General features: G+C 36.6%; 1 non-coding gene across 1 annotated transcript; it reads left to right on the forward strand.

Moving 5' to 3' along the window:
- The first annotated feature begins 6,577 nt into the window (after positions 1–6,577).
- LOC141637044 (small nucleolar RNA R71) lies at positions 6,578–6,684 on the forward strand. Its single transcript, XR_012541608.1, has one exon. It is a non-coding gene; the product is annotated as a small nucleolar RNA R71 (small nucleolar RNA).
- The last annotated feature ends 4,347 nt before the right edge of the window (positions 6,685–11,031 follow it).

An 11,031-nucleotide genomic window follows, 5' to 3' on the forward strand; every position in this document is an offset into this window, starting at 1 on the left:
CAAAATCAAATAATGGATGCATCTACAAAAGGAATAGCCACTTCCTCATCAAGTGGCGGAGGCAACTAAAAAGGAACAAATTTAAGAGCATGTAATCCTTCACAAATACTAGTTCAAAAAATTACTAAGGCTAAGAGGATGGCACTAAATCACCTCCAAATGGTGTTAAACTAGACTACTTTCGTCCTCAATTTCCAAATGCTTTCGTCAAGGGCGATCAGATGGTGGTGGAATGATGATCCCTATGATGCTAGTAGCATATGACATGACAAGTCTCGAATTCTCTACAAAAGTAAAGGTCATGGATCGTCCCAAGCTCGACAAAGTGGCTTGACAAAAAGGCTTTTTGGGAATGAAATGCTCAAATATTTATAAACAAGGGTGGATATGACTAGTATTCAAAATTGTCCTCATTCAACTTTCACATTTCAAAAATTTTAAGATGGGGTTTGTCCCTTCCGGGCTAGTGTCCTTTGCTTTCGCCAATCGCTTATTAGGCAATCGGTTAACCTCTAGACAATAGCTTTTCGGGGTGATAGTCACTTTGTCTTTGGGCGGCCGAATTCACAACCGTGTGGGGGCCCAATTCAATGGATCCCGCTCCAAAGCACATCGAAGTGGTACGCCTCCATCAAAACAATTAAATTTCTCAACATTCAACAATTAATAACATTTGAGGTTTCCTTGGCATTAAATTACTTCCACATGACAAAATTCTTTGAAATGAGCACTTCAAACTTATTGATAGAAAGTATTTTTAGGTTGCCTTACCACAAGGTCAATCAAGGTCACCTAGACAAGTTAACCAAGTCCACATCGCATCACGGGGTTGGATAGGTGATTCACATGCAAACCCTTGACTAGGCTTTGGGTCATGGGTCAAAAGACACTAGTATGACACTATCTAGGGTGTTTTACAACCATTCTAGTAGGCAAAGTCTTAAGTTGAAAAAGTATTTGTAATGGCTTAGTTGCTCTTGTCAAAGTTCCTAATTAGGCATTTTTCAAAAATTTTGTCTAAATGCAACTACATGCTATGATGCAACTAATATATACATCCTAATGAAAGTGATTCTATCAACTAATATGACATATAAACTAAATGCAAGTCCTAAGTTCACATTGTTATACCGCATCAATCAAAATAAAGTCACATAGTCATTAACATAAAGAGGAAAAAGGAGATTGGAAAGATCATACCATGCGGTCTTCATGATCCTCATGTCTCGGATGTGGCGTAGTCAATCAATGTGAACAAGGATAGAACAAACACAATATATACAATATATATAACTACACTACAAAAGGAATAAACATGTTTTTGGGTTTTTCAATTTTCAAATTTTTATGGTTTTTCGAAATTTTTCAATTTTTTTGGATTTTTTAATAAAAGTTAAGTTACAATTCCCCATCCCCACACTAATATAGGCATTGTCCTCAATGGCCAAAATGATGGGAAATTATGCAAACATGATGCATGATTTCTACACTAAATGCAATCTACACTAATCTATACTACATGATGCATGGTTTTTGTTTATGACGGAGAGGATAATTTAGATTACCTCCCGTTGTGTATGCATTAATTTCCCTAAACCGATCTAGACATTATTGCTAATGTCCAAGGATGGGTGTAGTTCATGCCCACACTATGCAATGCATGAAACTAATTTGTCATTTTGGATTTTGAAAGTGGGAACAATAAAATGAGACACCTCAAAAAGTACCGAGGTGTGAGTCCTCAATGGTGCTAGAACTACTCCAACAATGATCAAGAAAAATAAATAAATAGAACAAAGAGAGAAATAGACAAACCTTGAGAGGGTAGGAGCCTCCAAAGCTTGCTAATCTTCCATCATATCATCACTATCATCATGTTCCTCATTAGAAGTGGTCTCATTGCCACTTCCCTCTTCACTTGCTTCTTCACCTTCTTCTTCACCTTGCTCATCATCCTTTTCTCCTTCTTCACTAGCTTCTTCATCAATGTTATCATCAACTTCTTCATTACCAACAACCTCATTATCACCCGGAACAACCCTAGATGCACTCGAAAATAGGACTTCCTTATCCGCCCAACTAGGCAAAGGACATGATGGGTCAATTAGTCCTTGCCTAGCTAAGTGTAAGAGGAGTGGATATTGAGCAAAGTAAGCATTTTTCCGATCCTCAAAGGCTTGCTTGTGCATTGCTTGCATGAGAAGAGTCAAATAATCATTTCTTGCTTCAACACCTTCCGGCTTGAACTCTTGGTACTCAAAAGGGTAAGGTGGTGTGACAATGGAAGATGAGGGTATTTCAAGTTCACCCTTTTGTTGTTGGATAATATACTCGGCCTCTTTTGAAAGGGGAAGTAGATAATGGGTCCGGTGGACACTCAATCGACAAATCTTTGAAGGCAAAGTGAAAGAACTAGCCTCACTAGTGAGCTATCCATACTTGGTGTCAAGAGGGTTATGGGCAACCCACTTGTACTTGTGTATCATAGTATGCAAATCAACGAGATGACCACCTTCTTTCGCCTCATACTTGTTATCTTTGTTGAAGTTAGGATCAAAGTATTTAGCTAGGATAGTGACTAGGCCTCCATTCACAATAACGGTAGTGCCTTTATTCCCACAATCAATGTTAAGCCATCTATCCACCAAGAGCCTTAGAAAGTTAAAAGTCTTGGTGTGTACTCTTCCAATGTTCAACGCCGACTCAAGAAGAACAAAATCGAGTTTGGTGAAATGGTTGGTGTCTTTTCTTGCATTGATGGTGCTCCCTACGACCTTGTGCCATACTCTTATGCCCGGATGGTGGACTAAAAAAGCACGACTCGCATGAAAGTCTTCAAATTTCCTTCCGGAAATTGCCTCCCAAAGAGGGCTGGGGTCATATTTGCCAACATTCTTAAAATAACTCGGTTCATCACTAAGACCCAAAGCTTCACCCAATTCCTTAAAGGAGATGCGCCTACTAACATTAGCTAGACGAAACTCGAGGTTCTCCATAGTCTCAACCTTGTTAACTTTCAAAGAACTCAAAAATTCTAAGGTAAGGGAGGGGTATGTCAATTCTTTTGATTCAAACAATTTCTCCAACCCCATGGCTTTGAAAAAGGCTCTAGTTTCCTCAAGGACACCCAACTTATTTAAGGTATCTTCACAAATAAACTTGGTGGATTGAAATGATTTTCTAGCAAACTTAGCAAAAGTGTCCCTATGGGTTTTGGAAATGAAAGTTACCTCCGGATAGTTTACAAGTTGATTAATTTCCGGAGTAGTAGATGTTGTTGCACCCATGGGAGGTTGTTGTTGTTGTTGCACTTCCAAGTTTGGGTTTGCTACCACCATAGCCAATGCTTTCTTTGCTTGAAGAGTCTTTTGCCTTAATGAAAGTGTCTTTGCCTTTGTTGCTCCCTTAGTCCTTGCCATTGATGAATTAACCAAGAAAGAGTGAAAAATCTTCAATTTCTAGTGCACCCAAATCGATTTAAAGATGAAAGGCTTTGCCTTTATGAATTCAAAAATCGACTCAAAGGTTGAAGATTTTGTGCTTGGTTTTGATTTTTATTGAAAAAGGAGTGATTGATTTGTTATTAAAAGGATATTTTGATTTGATTTTAGTGAATGTAGTTGAGGAATTTTGTTTTTGTGATGGAGAGGATGAGGGTTTTGAGGGTTTTGAGTAGTGTTATGAATGAAGGAATGAAGAAATGAATGTGGGAGGGGTTTTATAAAGCCCGAAAAAATTTGAACTGCAGGGGCAATCCGTGCAGTTTCTGCTCGGGACGGGCGGATTCTGCCTTTTCTGGGTTGGGAAAAACTCGCCTAAAGACGAGCGTCTTTAAGGGAAGACGCTCGGATTTGCAAACACGGGACGGGCGTCTTCTGTAGAAGACGGGCGGATTTCAGTCCAGTAATTTTTCTTGTTTTCCTCGGCCAAGAAGACGGGCGTCTTCCTTTCAGGACGGGCGGCTTTTTGAAGACGGGCGGATTAGGATGTAGGACGCCCGGATTCGCTGACAGTCAAAAATTTCAAAACTTCAGCTCATTTCAGGACGTGCTTCTTCTATCCAACACGCCCGGATTGCTTGAAAACGGGCGGATTCTCCTGAATCCGCTCGGATTCGACCCCTTTGTACCCGGATTCAGTTCCATCCTTGTACAACTCATATCTCTTGCTATTCTTCCATTCTTCTTCATATCTTGTGTTCTTCATTGTGGGGGCACTACTAAGGCATAGACAGCCTAGGCAATTGTCATCCCCACACTAAGCTAAAGCACTACACATTAATTGAAATTATTAATCCCTCCCTCACTTCTCTCAAACATGATAATTATCTTGATCAAAGTATAAAAATCCAAAAATAACAAAAATGCAATACAAGAATTGAAATGCAAGTTAGGGAGTTAGAAATATTTACAAATGGTGGTTTAGGGAGGACTCCACCAAAGTCTCATTCTTGATGAGATGTCAAGGGGGCATGTTCAAGGTGTTGTTGATGTTGCTCCAACACCTTGAAAAAGTAATCAAAAGCTTGTTCATTATCATGGTAGAGGTCTTCAATAGACCTTGGACCTTGTTGTCGGTCTTGATCGATGGCATTACCAATGTAGGGATTAAAAATCCCTTCAAATTCGTCGTCCCAAAGACCACAAACTTCATTAAGTTGATCATTGAAAATCTCTTGATTTGATGGAGACAACTTTCCCATTTCCTTTTCTTGGCCAATGAGGCCATCTTCTTCATTGCTTGTCTTTGATGAGCTTTGCATGCTCTCTTTGTCACAATTCACTTGCTCTTTGAATGGAGCATCTTCAATTTTCTTCTTCCATTGGAGTTCCGACTTCTTCCCTTCATCCTTCCGACTATAATGATCGATCATAAAACACGGTTCATGTAAACGGGGAGCTCTCATAGTCTTGTCAAGATTAAAAGTTATACTCTCATCTCCCACTTCTAGAGTGAGCTCACCATGTTTTACATCAATCACCGCACCCGCGGTGTGTAAGAAGGGTCTTCCAAGAATGATTGGAATGTTGGAGTCTTCCTCCATATCAACAATGACAAAGTCCACTGGGATGAAAAACTTCCCAATTCGCACGGGGACATCTTCCCATATCCCTAATGGTGTCTTCGTCGATCTATCGGCCATTTGGAGTGTTATATTGGTGCATTTAAGCTCTCCCATCCCCAACCTTTTACCTACCGAGTACGGAATAACACTCACACTAGCCCCTAGATCACATAAGGCTTTGTTGATCGTGGTGTCGCCAATGGTACACGGTATTGAGAAGCTTCCCGGATCCTTTAGTTTTGGAGGTGAACTCCCTTGAAGTATTGCACTACTTACCTTAGTGAAGGCGATAGTCTCAAGTTTCCGGATCGATTTCTTCTTTGTGAGGATGTCTTTCATGTATTTCGCATAGGCCGGCACGTGATTGATTAATTCCGTGAAAGAAATTGAGACTTCCAAATTCTTCACAATTTCCATAAACTTTCCAAGTTGGTCATAAAATTTGGACTTGGCTTGACGACTTGGAAAAGGAAGTCTTATCACAATGGGCTCCTTCTCCTTGACCTTGTCTTAATTTTTCTTTGAAATTTCTTCTTTTGATGATTCTCCATCTTTGGAGTTTTGCACAATTTCTTCCTTATCACTAGCTTCCACAACTTCATCCTCAACTTGCTTCTTCGGTGCTTCATACCTTGTACCACTTCTCAAGTGAATGGCACTAACCGTTTCATGTCTTGGGGGATTACTTTGAGGTGGTAATTGCCCCTTTTGTCTTTGTGAGCTTGAAGATACTAGTTGAGTCAATTGTGTTTCCAACATCTTGGTGTGAGCTAGGATGTTGTTGATGGTGGTTTCCTTTGCTTGACTATCTTTTTGCATTTGAGTGAAAAACTCTTGTTGATTCTTTTGCATTTGGAGGACCGCTTTTTGAACATCAAAACCTTGGTCATTTTTGTGATTGTATGGATTTTGATTTTGGTAACCTTGGTTTTGGTTGTAAAAGGGTCTTTGATTTGGTTTCTCATGGAAGGTGGGGTGTAAGTTGTTTGAGGGTTTTGAACATTTTGGCTTTTGTATGAGAGATTTGGATGAAACTTGATGTTTTCATTGTAATAATTGGAATAAGGGGTACCACTCTTGTATGCTTGGAAAGCATTTACTTGTTCATTTGTTCTCTTACATTCACTTTGGTCATGTCCCAAAGTTCCACAATTCTCACATATCCCACTTGGGATTGATGAGGATGCCGTCATGGCATTAACATGATGCTTTGGTGATTTTGAAACTTCTTCAAGTCTAGCCATAGCTTTTTCAAACTTCAAATTGATTGTGTCAATGTGGGCACTAAGTTGAGCACCTAATTGAGTAACGGAGTCCACTTCATGCCTTCCTCCTCTAGTAGCCTTGCGAGGTCTACTATATTGTGAGTTATGGACCGCCATTTCCTCAATCTTGTTCCATGTTTGATTGTCATCAACTTCGGTGAACATTCCATTTGATCCCATGTTGAGAATGTTCCTTGAATCTTCATATAAACCGTTCCAAAATTGTTGTACCAAGAACCATTCGCTAAGTCCATGGTGAGGACATGAGCGACAAATTCCCTTAAACCGCTCCCAAGCTTCATACAAAGATTCTTCATCCCTTTGCTTAAAACCCGTAATTTGAGCTCTTAGCATGTTAGTCTTTTCCGGTGGGTAGAACTTTTTGTAGAAAGCTAGAGCCAACTTCGTCCAAGAATCTATTCCGAGAGTGGCCTTATCAAGGCTCTTCAACCATTGTTTCGCGGTGCCAATTAGATAAAAAGGAAATAAGACCCATCGAATTTGGTCTTGAGTCACACCGGTTTGAGAAATCGCATCACAATAGTCACAAATGTTGGAATATGTGTCCTCCGACAATAATGCGATCACGACTGTTGATCATGATGATCACATGTTTAAATCTCATTATAAAGAATACAATTGGGAAGTAATATTTACTGTCAACTGATCAACATATATCAGTAATGATTGGCTGACTAGAGTTTGACATTACTGTCGTGCGACGGTGGTGATCAGTTGATCCCCTAGGTCATACCTATAGGGAAACACTCTTAATTGATTAATTAATTGATCGTATAACGTTACGAGTCAATTAATTTATTTAAAATTGACGGACGATTTTGGAAGTAATATTTACGTATTTCATTATAATATGATTAAATGAGATACGGTCTGAGTAATCGAATTGTATCATTACTCAGATGAAATTATTGTTTAAAGAAACAATTAAAATTAAATGAATTATAATAAATACAATTTATTGTGATTTATAATTGGTAAAATATTTTGGTACAAGTAATTGTGAATTACTAAGTCGGTTTTTGTATATGACGTATTTTTATTAATACGTTGATTTTTAATATGTTAAAAATACATAGCAATTTTATGTGTCATGTGACATATTGACAAAGTGACAAAAATAAAATGGATCCCATTTTACATATATGTACCGAAATTAGGGGAGGATTAAGGATAATATTGTGTTTATTATTTGAGTGGTAAACATGATGATTACCCTAGTCACTAGCCATGCAAACCTAATGCTTATTGTAAAGAACAACTAAAGCATGCATTGGCTCCCTTAATCCCCCCCTCTTCCACCCGGTTTTTGAGATGAAAAACCATTTTGTTTTTTCATCTTATTTACCTAATAATACACCAAAATGTTAGTATTGTATCATTCATTCTTCATTATTCTAAAAATTGAGTTTTAGAGAGATAAAAAGCTTCCTTCTTCCTCCTCCCATAAACCGAAAATATTAAGCGTCTTATAATATTTTTGGGTCAATTTTTACAAGATTAATATTGTTTTAGTATTTATAATATTAATTTTAATTAAGTGTGTGCCTTGGGTATAAAGCTTTGGGAGAGATTCTATACTTGGATCTTAGTTCTTCCACTAAGGAAAGCACAAGAACAAGAGAGAAAGGTGATCTCTCTTGTGCCCATTTGAACCGAAAATCCAATGTAAGAATGGATGTTTCTTCCTTATTTTGTTTATTTGTTTGCATGCATAAGATCATTAGTTAATTTTATGACAAATTAAATTAAAACATATATGAATATGTTAAGTATATAGATCTACTTATCCTTCAATCGGTATCATGAGCCATGGTTGTTTGCATGCAAATCGGTTAAAAGTTTTTCCGAGTTATAAAGATTAACATATAAAACTTGTACAATTTGTGTTATTATGATATATCATGAAATTAATTCATGCATGTTAAAATTTCTGGTCCTAAAATGTTTTAGGATATTTTGGTTAATTTACGGATTTTTATTGTTCATATTATACAATAATGGCATTAAAATATGATTTTATGAGTAAAAATTTCATTTTCGGACTAAAATTAGCTAAACTTTGAATTTTTCAGTGCTTCTTGGATATGTTGTAACATATTTTATTTCGAGATAACCTGTAAAGTTTCATAATTTGTGGACTTCTTATACTCGAAAAATGGATTTTTCATTATTAAAATCGGATTTAAGTGAAAAATAGGTTAATATGAGATAAATTTCGAATCTGGCCATAGAAATTTAGTATGTTGTCACATGAAATTTTACAAGATGTGTGTAAAATAATAGGCTATAGTGAAGTCTTTTTGCATGATTTATGGATTTTTGAAGAAAAATAGCATGAATAGTGACTTTATTAGTGAAATATTGATATAACATACTCTATGACTAAAGAAAAACACTATATGTTGCATTTTATTATCTTTTTTAGATCTAAAATTGAAAACTTGATGTATATATTTTTTTTTCACATGTTTTTATGATTATTTAGTTAAAACCGATAAACCGCAACATTGTTTTTCCGGATAAATTTCGAAATTTTTTTTAACCTAAGTTTTTGAACATTATGAGTGTCATGGTATTTTTTCCAGAATGTTCATGAGTTTAAATTTCAAATTTTGAATTTATTTGAAATTTTTGTGATTTATTTGAGGTTTATAGCTTATTTTTGTATTTTTGGTCCATTAATGAACAATTTTATAAATATGAGTTAATTATGGTCAAATAATTAGTGAAGACTAAATTTTGAGTCCTAAGAGATTAGGGTAATTAACTTATGCATAAATATGAATTTATGTAAATTTTTGTGATTGTAAAAATGTTGAAATCACGCAAATCCGTAAAGATCGAGTAATATACGATATTGGCTAATTAAAGGCGATTTAGCATAAAATTGAGCATGTTCATACATATTATAATGCTGCATTTTCTTTATGATTGTCATAATTTTAATTTATGTATTTTTTGAATTATGTAATTTTACTTAGTATGGCCTTAGTTTTAATTGGTATTTCCCGAAATGTATGGGAATATCGATTCGGTTGTAATTTTATTGTGATCTCGTATCACCGTTTTGTAATTTAATAGATTTATTTTATTTTAGTTACAAATGTATAATAGGAAAATATGTAATTTATTATGTAATTTTATTCATTTCGGAGTTCCCAAAGACGGATTTCTTCAAGATGACGATACATAAAGACGGTGTTACCTCGAGATGCGTGCCACAACCGAAGTTCAAGGGACCAATGGAGTTGGTTTCCGAATATGTAATAGTTAAATAGTTTTTATATTTTAGGAAGGCCATACTAGGATTTATTTTTATGTTTTGCATTTTATTTATATGTCACATGCATCGCTAAATCGCCATAACTAAAACATGCATCTTCTTTCATCGAGTTTATCGACCGTGTCAATTAGAATTATCGTAGTTCACCGCTTTAGTTCACTTAAAACGTGATAGATAATAAATTGACATGACCTCTCGCTAAAACAATCAATTGAGACATAGCCTTACCAAATAGTAGAAACCATGAAAACCTATTTCCCGAGGGAGTGCACTCGGCCCTACCGGGGTACAAACCTTGTTACGTAGGGGAAGTGGGTGATGAATGTTAATCCACCGAGTTCATGTTAATGAGGGTTTCATCGGCCATACCGTGCCCAAGTTGATGTGGATTTGGATCATGGGCACATTTATTCGAAATTTGGATTGAACTCAACAAAAGTTTTTCGATAAGGGTTTCATCGGCCATACCGTGCCCTTGTCGGATGTGTTTTGGGCTATAGATAATTATTAGAGTAATTTTATCGACCAAGAGTTCTAAAAGTAGAATCGATTAAAACGTTAATCCACCGAGTTATATTGATAAAGGTTTCATCGGCCATACCGTGCCTAAGTCGATATGAATTTGGGTCTTGGAATCATTTATCTAGTTGGGTAGAGGTCACTAGAAAAATGCATAAAACTTGTTTAAATTATACATTTTTACGAGTATTATTATTAAAACGACATTTGTTTTACTCCTTCTATTTTGTTTTGTAGACCACTTCTTTTTCTCATATTTGAAATGGTTGTAAAAACTGGGTTTGAAATGGCCATTATAACGGCATAAAAAGGTGTATTTGAAATGGTTATAAAAACTGGGTTTGAAAATCGTCATTACGACGGCATAAAAAGGTGTATTTGAAATGGTTGTAGAAAACCGGGTTCGAAAAATCGTCATTTTGACGGCCTAAGAAGGCATGTTGTTTGAAATGCAACGGTCGACGAAAGACCGAGGTTTGAGACGGCCATTATAACGGCGAAAAAAAGTGTTTTGAAAGTTTGAAATGACACGGAAGGACTTATGATCACATAACACATAAGCACTCGTAGTTTCATTATATTATGCATAACGCTGACACGGGTTTTGGCTTAAAGGGTGGGTTACACACTAAGCAATCAAACCTCGATTTTCGAGAGGGATACCAATCCAAACAAAATGTGTAAGGAGGGTGCCCTAGCCTCGTGCTCGAAGGAAGTGAAAACTCTTTGAAGAAACAGAAATGTGTAACGTCAATGGTATGCTTGACTCAATCGGGATTCGAAACGCGGGGATGAGAAAACTCACGCCGACAGGATGAGCCAATTGGTCGATAAAGGTTAGGTTTTGGGCTCGGACAAGGAACCCGACTTATGACCGT

The sequence above is a fragment of the Silene latifolia genome, chromosome Y (genome assembly GCF_048544455.1).
Source record: "Silene latifolia isolate original U9 population chromosome Y, ASM4854445v1, whole genome shotgun sequence".
NCBI lineage: Eukaryota > Viridiplantae > Streptophyta > Magnoliopsida > Caryophyllales > Caryophyllaceae > Silene > Silene latifolia.